Source organism: Papaver somniferum, unplaced genomic scaffold (genome assembly GCF_003573695.1).
Source record: "Papaver somniferum cultivar HN1 unplaced genomic scaffold, ASM357369v1 unplaced-scaffold_115, whole genome shotgun sequence".
NCBI classification, from domain to species: Eukaryota; Viridiplantae; Streptophyta; class Magnoliopsida; order Ranunculales; family Papaveraceae; genus Papaver; species Papaver somniferum.
In genome coordinates, this window is record NW_020620492.1 from 1,497,459 (window position 1) to 1,508,420 (window position 10,962).

The following is a 10,962-nucleotide window of genomic DNA, read 5'->3' on the forward strand; positions in this document are numbered from 1 at the left end:
ATATTGTGGAAACTGTTAAAATGACCAAACAACCCTTATTAGAAATAAGTGCAATAAATATCACACAGACTGTGAAAATGACTATATTACCCTTACTGGATATTAGTGAAATAAATATTATGGAGACTGTGAAAATGACCAGACTACCTTATCAAAAATAAGTAAAGTAAATATTACAGACTGTGAAAGTGACTATTTTACCCTTATTGGAAATAAGTGCAATAAATATTATGGAGACTGTTAAAATGACCAGACTATCCTTATCGGAAATAAGTAATGTGAATATTACAGACACTGAAAATGACCATACTACTCTTGCTGGAAATAAGTGCAATAAATATGATGGAGACTGTGAAAATGACCAGACCACCCTTATTGGATATGAGTAAAGTAAATATTACAGTCTGCTAAAATGACCATTTCACCCTTAGGGGAAATAAGTGCAACAAATGTTATGGAGACTTTCAAAATGACCAAACTACCCTTATTGAAAATAAGTGCAATAAATATCACACAAACTGTGAAAATGACCAGACTACCCTTATCAAAAATAAGTAAAGTAAATATTACAGAGTGTGAAAATGACTATTTTACCCTTATTGGAAATAAGTGCAATAAATATTATGAGACTGTCAAAATGACCAGACTATCCTTATCGGAAATAAGTAAAGTGAATATTACAGACAATAAAAATGACCATACTACCCTTACTGCGAATAAGTGCAATAAATATTATGGAGACTGTGAAAATGACCAGACCACCCTTATCGGATATGAGTTAAGTAAATATTACAGTCTGCTAAATTGACCATTTTACCCTTAGGGGAAATAAGTGCAATAAATGTTATGGAGAATGTCAAATTGACCAGACTACACTTATCGGAAATAAGTAAAATAAATATCACTGACAGTGAAAATGACCAAATTACCCTTACTAGAAATTAATGCAATAAGTTAAGTAAATATTATATACTGTGAAAATGACAGTTTTACCCTAACCGGAAAATGACCATTTTACCCTTACGGCCGTAAGGTTAAAATGGTCGTTTTCACAGTCTCCATAATATTTACTGCACTTATTTCCAAAGGGTAATATGGTCATTTTCACAATCTGTAATATTTACTTTACTTATTTACGGTAAGGATAGTCTAGTCATTTTCACAGTCTCCATAATATTTACTGCACTAATTTCCATTCAGGGTAATATGGTCATTTTCAAAGTTTGCAATATTTACTTTACTTATTTCCGATAAGGGTAGTCTGGTCATTTTCACGGTCTCCATAACATTTATTGTACTTATTTCCACTAAGATAAAATGGTGATTTTCATAGACTATAATATTTACTTTACTTATTTTTGATAAGGGCAGTTCAGTCATTTTCATAGTCTCCATGATATTTGTTGCAATAATTTCTAGTAAGGGTAATATGGTCATTTTCAATAAGGGAGTTTGTTCATTTTCACAGTATTGCACTAATTTACATTAAGGGTAATATGGTCATCTTCACAGTTTGGAATATTTAGTTTACTTATTTCCGATAAGGATAGTCTGGTCATTTTCACAGCCTCCATAATATTTATTGCACTAATTTCCATTAAGAGTAATATGGTCATTTTCGTAGTTTGTAATATTTACTTTACTTATTTCCAATAAGGGTGGTCTGGTCATTTTCACAGTCTCCAAAATATTTATTTCATATGTTTCCGATAAGGGTAAAGTGGTCATTTTCATAGTCTATAATATTTACTTTACTTATTTTTGATAAGGGTAGTTTGGTAATTTTCATAGTTTCCATGATATTTATTGCACTTATTTCCAGTAAGGGTAATATGGTCATTTTCAGTCTGTCATATTTACTTTACTTATTTTTGAGAAGGGTAGTTTGGTCATTTTCATAGTCTCCATGATATTTCTTGCATTTATTTCCAGTAAGGGTAACATGGTCATTTTGACAGTCTGTAATATTTACTTTACTTATTTCTGATAAGGATAGTCTGGTCATTTTCATAGTCTCCAGAATACTTATTATACTTATTTCCAGTAAGGGTGAAATAGTCATTTTCATAGTATGTAATATTTACTTTACTTATTTCTGATAAGAGTAGTTTTGTCATTTTCATAGTCTCCACGATATTTATTGCACTTATTTCTAGTAAGGGTAATATAGTCATTCACATAGTCTCCATGATATTTATTGCACTTGTTTCTAGTAAGGTTAATATGGTCATTTTCACAGTAATGGTATTATGGTCGTTTTCAAAATTTGTAATATTTCCTTTACTTATTTCTGATAAGGGTAGTCTGGTCATTCTCACAGTCTCCATAATATTTGTTGCACTTATTTCTAATAAGGGTAAAATGGTTATTTTCACAGTCTGTAATATTTTCTTTACTTATTTTTGATAAGGGTTGTATGGTTATTTTCACAGTCTGTAATATTTATTTTACTTATTTCCGATAAGGGTAGTCTGGTCATTTTCACGGTTTCTATAATATTTATTGCACTAATTTCCATTAAGTGTAATATGGTCATTTTCACAGTTTGTAATATTTACTTCACTTATTTCTGATAAGGGTAATCTGGTCATTTTCACAATCTGCATAATATTTTGTTGCACGTTTTTCCATTAAGGGTAATATGGTCATTTTAACAGTCTGTAATATTTACTTTACGTATTTCCGATAAGGGTAGTTTGGTCATTTTCACAATCTTCGGAATTTTTATCGCACTTATTCCGATAAGGGTAGTCTGGTAATTTTCACCGTCTTCGGAAGAAGCAGATATGTCAAAGTCAAATTTCTATAAAGTCATGACTTGTTGACTTGGTCTTGATCATGTTTTCTAATATTAAGAAAATTAAAAAGAAAAAGAAAAATGTATTTTGATTTATAGAAATGAAATATAATTGTTAGTTTGTACAAATTTTGGAAAATTAGTGACAAGTAAAATTCAAAGTGTTATAATTTTGGGGTTATTTTAGATGTGGTGAAATATTTGGGTGGAATCATCACTTTGAATTATAATTGTGATTGTCTGTAAAATTGTCAACAAATATAATTGTGACTAATAAAAGAATTTAAAATTCCTAATTATTATCACGAATACAAAATTTAATAACAGTTATAACTGTTGCAGGACTTATCACAGGTGTATCTGTGACTGAAAAATAAACTGTGACAGGTTGCACTGTTACAAAATCCTGGTTTTGGTTTAGTGACTATAAGTCGGAAACTTGGTTAGAACGATGAATTCATCCATTTACAGGTAAGATTCTTTTGGAATATTATCTCAAACCTTAAACAAACCCTCACAGCTTAAAACCTGGTCGCGAGTTGACTACTATAAGTTAGAAACTTCGTAAAAACGATGAATCCAACCATTCATAGGTAAGATTCTATTAGAATATTCTCAGAAACCTTAAACAAACCCTTTACTGACGACTTCGAGAAAGAAAGTGGCTCCGAGCCTAAAACCCGGCAGCGAGTTGACTACTACAAGTTGGAAACTTCGTGAGAACGATGAACCCAACCGTTCATGGGTAAGATTTCATCAGAATATTCTCTGAAACCTTAAACAAACCCTTTTCAAGGGGGAATTTTTTGCAGAAGTGAATAAAATTTAGCAGTAGTGAGAAAAATTTAGCATAAGTGTTTATACCTATACGACAACTCTTATAAAGGTTGTGAATAGTGATGACAATTTTTTTTTGCAGAAGTGAGAAAATTTTAGTAGAAACGAGAAATTTTTTAGCAGAAGTGAGAATTTTTTTAGCAGAAGTGAATGAAATTTAGCAGAAGTGAGAAAATTTTAGCAGAAGTGTTTATACCTCTACGACAACTCTTATAAAAGTTGTTAATAGTGATGACAAAAAAATTTAGCAGAAGTGAGAAGTTTTTTGCAGAAGTGAATAAAATTTAGCACAAGTGAATTTTTTGCATAAGTGAATAAATTTAGCACAAGTGAGAAAAATATAGCAGAAGTGTTTATAACTCTACGACGACTCTTAAGGGGGTTGTAGAAGGTCTATTTATCCTTTTCTTCTTATCTTTCCATCTCCCATCATAACCATCCATTTACATCATAACCGTCCATTTATTTTTTTTCTTTAACATTTTTTTTCCTTATCACTTTTTTATAAAAGTAAATGTAAAATATAATCCAGACATGTAAATATGGAAGGGTGGTTTGGAATCCTAGTCTTAGGCCGAGGAGGTTCATGTTCGATTCACCGCAAACTCCTTTTTCTTTTCAAAGTCGATTTTTCATTTTACAACCCTTGTAAAGGTTGTGAATATTGATCAGAAAAAAAAGCACAAATATACCAATATTGAGAAGCCGGTAGGCCACGGTTCGAATCTCTCAAAGAACATTTTTAAAAATAATTTTTTTTTTATCTTCAACAACCCTTATTCGTGTTGTTATACAGTTATTCACTACCTTTTCAGATAGGGTTGTTGACACGAATAACAACCCTTGTTCGTGTTGTTATACAGTTATTCACTACCTTTAAGATATGAGTTGTAAAGTCTAAAGGTAGTCACTTCTCTCAGCAATCCTTTTCACATAAAAAGTTGTGGTTTTTAATTTTCGTCAATACTCTTTGGACCTCTTTGTCCTAAGAGTTGGACTGTTTTTACTTTGACAACTTTTTCATTGGAAAAAGTTGTAAAACATGTTACCTTTTACAACTTTAAAATTACGAGTTGTCAATTTACTGTTGTAGATTACTATTTTTCCCGTAGTGAATGTTTTTGGTCTTTAGTAATAAAATTGTGTGATTTATCGAAAAAGAAAAATATTAAATGATATGCATGAAGGTCACCAGAAAAGGTTACTCTATCACGACCCATTACACAATTTTTTTTGTACGCCCTAAAATTAGGGGAGGGGAATGTTTGAAATCCTTGGATTTGATACACCCACGTACCCTTTATCTAAAGGGAGCGTGCTAAATATTCCGAAATCCTTGGATTTGATACCACCCACGTCCCTTTTATCTATATTCAGAGTGCTAAAAAATTTATCCGCGTCGAGTTCATCAACTTTCGGTTGACATCCATCAGCGGTGGACGGATGGTTGGACGTAGATAGATCGCCAAAACCTGGTGTTGATGGTGGTTTTTAGCTTAGGGTTAAAATCGTAAAACCGTACAACTGACATGACTTCACTATGACCATTAGCACATTTATTGAATCGATCAGCAAGCTTATGTAAGAATTACCAGGGTACCTTTTTTTTATGTGTCATGTTCCACGGCAGAACCCTTAACGTTGACCGACATCATCTATGCCAAACCCTAATTCTCATGCTACCGCGCCAAGGCATGCCAGCCGCACCACTGTGCAAATGGCAAACCATGCCAGCCACATCTCTGCGCCAAGGCATGCCAACCATGCCAGCCGCACCACTGTGCCAGTAGCAAACCATGCCTAGCCACATCTCCGCGACAAGGCATGCCAACCATGCCAGCCGCACCACTGTGACAATGGAAAACCATGCCAGCCACGTCTCCGTGCCAAGGCATGCCAACCATGCCAGCCGCACCACTGTGCCAATAGCAAACCATGCCAGCCACGTCTACCGTGCCAAGGCATGCCAATCATGCTAGCCGCACCATGCGCCAATGGCATGCCAAACCCTTGGCCCCACCATGCCAAGCCAACCGCACCTTGCCTTGGCCCCACCATGCCAAGTCGTCTGTACCAAACCCTTGGCCCCACTATGCCAAGCCATCCACGCCATTGGACTTGGCCCCACCATGCCGGACTTCCCCATGCGGCTGCCAAAACGAAGGCGTGCGACGATCAACGGCCACCCTTCCATCCTAGATACAAATCCTAGCCGTCTAAGGTCACCAAACAACGCATGGTAACCTTTGGCCCAAACCGCGCCAAGGTATGCCATGCCACATGTGCCAATGGCATGCCAACCACCTTGTCGCGCCATACCATGCCTGCTATCCCCATGCGGCTACCAAAATGAAGGCGTGCGGCGATCAACGACCACTCTTCCATCCTAGATGCAAATCCTAGCTGTCCAAGGTCGCCAAACAACGCATGGTAACCTTTGGCCCAAAACCCTAGTTTTGGCCACGCCAAACCGCGCCAAGGTATGCCATGCCACATGTACCAATGGCATCCTAACCACCATGCCGGCCTTCCCCATGCGGCTACCAAAACGAAGGCGTGCGACGATCAACGACCACCCTTCCATCCTAGATGCAAATCCTAGCCGTCGAAGGTCGCCAAACAACGCATGGTAACCTTTGGCCCAACCGCGCCAAGGCATGTCATGCCACATGTGCCAATTGCATGCCAACCACCTTGCGGTGCCATACCATGTCGGCCTTCCCTATGTGGCTACCAAAACAAAGGCCTGCAACAATCAACGACCACTTTTTTATCTAAGATGTAGATCTTAGCCGTCCAAGGTTACCAGCTAACACATGGAAACCTTTGGCCCTAGTTTGGTCGCGCCTAAACAAAGCCAAAACCCTAACTTTGACCGTGCCTAAACTGAGCCATATTAAATCCATACTGATCATACTTTCATGCCACTGGCTACCAAACGAAAAGTTGCAATAATCAACGGCTACCTTCCTCTTAAGATGCAAAATCTCGACCGTTGAAGGTCACCACCGAGCCGGCAAGTGTCCCAAGCTCAACTTGCCAGACAACAACAACATGCTACATGTTTTCTAAGAAAACACTCGAGACATCAACACATGTCACAAACTGGGGGATGCTCATTGGGTATTGGTTTGGCGGTTTACAGCGCGCGGCGTACACTACGCTCGTTATAAGCAAGTGTCATAAGGATGAGGCGGTTAGTAAATACAAGGAGTAATGGTGAAACGCTTTTTTTTATGGAACATCAATTCCAAGCGTTACCGGTTACCACCTCCTCCCATTTACTCATCCGTTTTCCATTTCTTAATGAGACCAGAGCACGTTTCACTTCGACTTGTATAAATAGGCATTACCTATTTCCACCGAACAACAAGTTCAGGTCAGGAGGATACAACACTCAGAAAACATTTGCTAGCTTTCCATCTGTTAGCTTCCCACTTTCTGATACAAGTCGTGAAACAACTACTCTTCCAGAATTAACTATTCTGGTCTCAACACTTTCTTCGCTTCCCTCCCCAAAACCAACCCTTCTCCTTCACTTTGTGACCGAAGAAAGTCTGGAACAGCCATTTCTTGGTTTAGGCCGGATTTGTACATATTGATCTCTCGAATCTAAAGTACTCCCTTGCAGTATATTGTTTAGGGTTTAAATTCGTTTCTCACTCACACACCCGAAATTACCAAAATCAGCAGAAACTGTTTTCACCCTCAAACAATTGGAGATCACAGTGGAAGATTGATCTTTGGATTACAATGCAATTTTCGACTATCAACCTCATGTTTCGACCCAAACATCAAGGAGGTAGAAGAAGGCGACCCGCTCAGGGATCGACGACTCAGTTACCAGACGACCTGATTATCAGTCTTGACACGGTGAGGGATGCCTGGGGACTGCCTAGAGGTTAAAAGTGAACGATCCAACCAGGGATCGACGACTCGATTATCAGATGAGACGACTGGGGACTTTCCACAATCACGGCGGTGCCTCCCGTAAAACTCGGTCTTACACTCATCAGGAGACCTGAAAAACCGAGTAAGTCTAACCTAGACAAAATACATGGTTTGCTATTTCAAATTTTCACGGGAATGATGAAACCGATGGCCATGTTATGTTTCACCCCATGTCATCTACCGAAACGCAACGCTCACGTTCCTGGGATGTTTGCGTCACTTGTAATCGTAACCAAGACAACATCATTCCCAAAAAAATTCATTCCAAAAGAATAATCCAAAACCCTCAAGGTAACATTTGTCTATCAACCCAAAAATCCAGGAAATCAAAACCATAAACTAGGCGTTTCATTTTCCTTTCAAAAAAAAAACTTAAAAATAAGAAGTTCAGAAGACAGAAATACATTCAAGGAAAGTTTTTCAACAATGCCTTGCTCTTCTTAGAAAGAGCTTCCTTCGTGCTTTGGAGAGCCGCCCTCTTTAACTTCAGCTTCCTGGACAATTTTTCGACTTCCGCTTCCTGCTTCTTTACCATATCCGCAGAAGGACCTTCAGTTGTTTCGACCAGCAACTTTTCAACCTCAGAGAAACCTTCAATGAACCAAGGAAAATTGAACTCGAAGTTTACACACATGTCACGATGGAACCTCCAGCTCGAGATTACATCCTCAGAAAAACAGTATTACCGGTCATGTTGCACATGTCGTCAATCGAAGACAAAGCTTCCTCCACATGCTTAACCAACACAAATCGACTAGTAACCTTCTTGGTCGTGGCGATATGTCCGTAGCTTTCCCATATCTTGGTGTATAGCGCCATGTTTGGCTGGCACGCTAAATCCCCCGATCAACACGTGATCCGGATAAGGAAACATGTATGGAGGGTTGAAAGTGGCGCCCGCATCTACATCAGCAACCGGAAAGGGATTCCTAACGACAATTGCACCTGCGGCCACTGGAGTACTCTCCATTGACTGCTTTGCAATATCCTCGAAAGAAAGACGACACATAACCGGGCGTGCAGCTTCGCATGAACACCATCTCTCCAACACTCATATCCTCCTTATCATAAGACAAAGACATGCTCGGAGCAGGAGCAAAGGTACTGATATGAGTTACGGACGCATGCACCGGAGCCCATGGACGAAAATTGACCGTGTGCGAGTTGTCAATAAATCCAACCAGGGTCGAACCAATCTTTGGGCGCCTATTCGACCAGCGCAGTATCCTAGAGCCACCCTAAGACTCGGTAAGTACGGCCAACGGTTTTGGAGCATACCTTTCGAAGTGCTCCCACAGCCATGCTTGGGGAAAGGCGGCATGAATATACGAATCCACTTTCATGCAACCATTTGAAGCGCACATGTCCGCGACCAGCTGATCCAAGTGTGTGTACAAAGAACCAAAAAACAAGCCGCCAATAGGGAGAACAACAACTTTTTCCAATTTTATGGCAAACTTGATAAGTTCCTGTCTTATCTCTTTCTTACCCGAGCCGTCATCGAAAATATCTCTGGAGTCTGGATAACCAAATAGCCAAGAACGCCGCAATATGAAGCGTACTATTCTTCTGATTCGGCTCCAACTCATCGGGAAACCACTGAGACACCCACCAGCTATAGAAGCACCTCGTCTCGTTTTCTTTCCGAACGAATCCTTTTGATTTTGCAACCAGAGCGGCGCGCATTTCTTATTTATCTGCAGACAATTTAACATCGAGGTTTCCTATTACAGGAAGGTTCAGCAACACGGCCACGCTCTCTAAGGAGATAGTCATTTCACCCCATCTGCATATGGATGTGTGAGTGTCTGGACACCATCTGTAAATAAAATCAACCAAGCCTGGAATATCTTTCCTAATTTGAAGCACCACGGAAGCCGCGACAGCATCAATGATCTGCGCCTTGGTCAAACTGGCTTTTACACATTCCTGGCTCATCATGAATCGCATCCATTTATCAAAGGGACGCAACGGACTCACAGATATTTTAAAGTCAATAGGAGAAGCATGATACTCTTTCATCTGAAGACGAAACCTTATTACACCTCCTGGCCGAACCGACCGGGCCTCTCCTTCACTTTCCGGACCAGTCAGAAGAATCGACACATACTTGGGATGATTTCTCCTAATCGTGGCGGATGTTGTAAAGAACTCATCATCTATGTTTTTCTTGGAATTGCCAACATCTTTCGGTACGACAGAACTTTTCTCAACTGACATCCTAACGAAAATTCTCTCACGCTACTTCCACCTTCAAAATAACTACAATGGAACAATACGAAGAGAAATTATTACGGAAAGTGCATGGAAATTATTTTATCAGATAAAGGAGATCCATCCTGGACGCAAGCCAATTTGTTTCAAAGTCATAATGCGCATAGGAAAATAAATGGGGACTGACAGACCTTGCATCACCACCTCATGCCAAGACCATACCCTGACCGGCCGAGGAGGCGCGCCCCACCACGGGAACCATACACATGGTCACACCAGGAAAAAGGATTAAACCCTAGAATCTAGATTTTCGTGGGAAGGGAATGACAATTACCAGCTCATGCATTCCTACTTTGCACGGTAATTGAGGCGGCCAACACCACTATGGTATTCATGCCTAAATGTTACTACAAGTTCGTGCAAAGCATACCTACGGCTAGGATTCATACCAACGCCGAAGGACAACATTTCTACAAGTTCATGAAAAGGTACGCCTACATCTAGGGTTTGCACTAACACAAAAAAAAAAAAAAAAAAAACAAGTTAAAGAGGAAGTGTTGGAAGACATACCTGGGATTCGCTCGTCCGCTTTACTGCTACCACACGTCCAGAATAAAAAAAATATAGGTGTGAAGTAAAAGGAGAGGGCGGCCCTCCTTTTATAGGCGTGATACTTGGGAGTTTGAATAAGGAAAGGACTTCCTATTTGAGTCAAGTAAGGAAAAGAGGCAATCGGGCCCGCGAAGACCAATCACCATGCCAAGACCGTCCGCGCCATTTCCTTGGCCCCACCACGCCAATCCGTCCGCAATGCTTGCCTCGCCAAGACCGCGCCATGCCTTGGCCCCACATGCCAAGTCGTCTGCGCATGCTTTGCCTCACCAAACTGCGTCATTTCCTTGGCCCCACCATGCCAAGTCGTCCGCGCCATGACTTGCGACACCAACACCGACAACTCGCCAAGCCAGCGTCATGATGTTCCCTAAACCAGCCAAGGTGATGCATATCCAGACTAAGCCGAAGATCTTCATCTCACCACTTCACGGTCTACACCATGAATAGAATCTACGCAAAGCCGCCAAACACGAGGATCATGGACTCTTCTTACCTCTCGAAAAGGTTAATCAGACCTTCCTGACCATCTTTCCACGACTTGTCGTTTC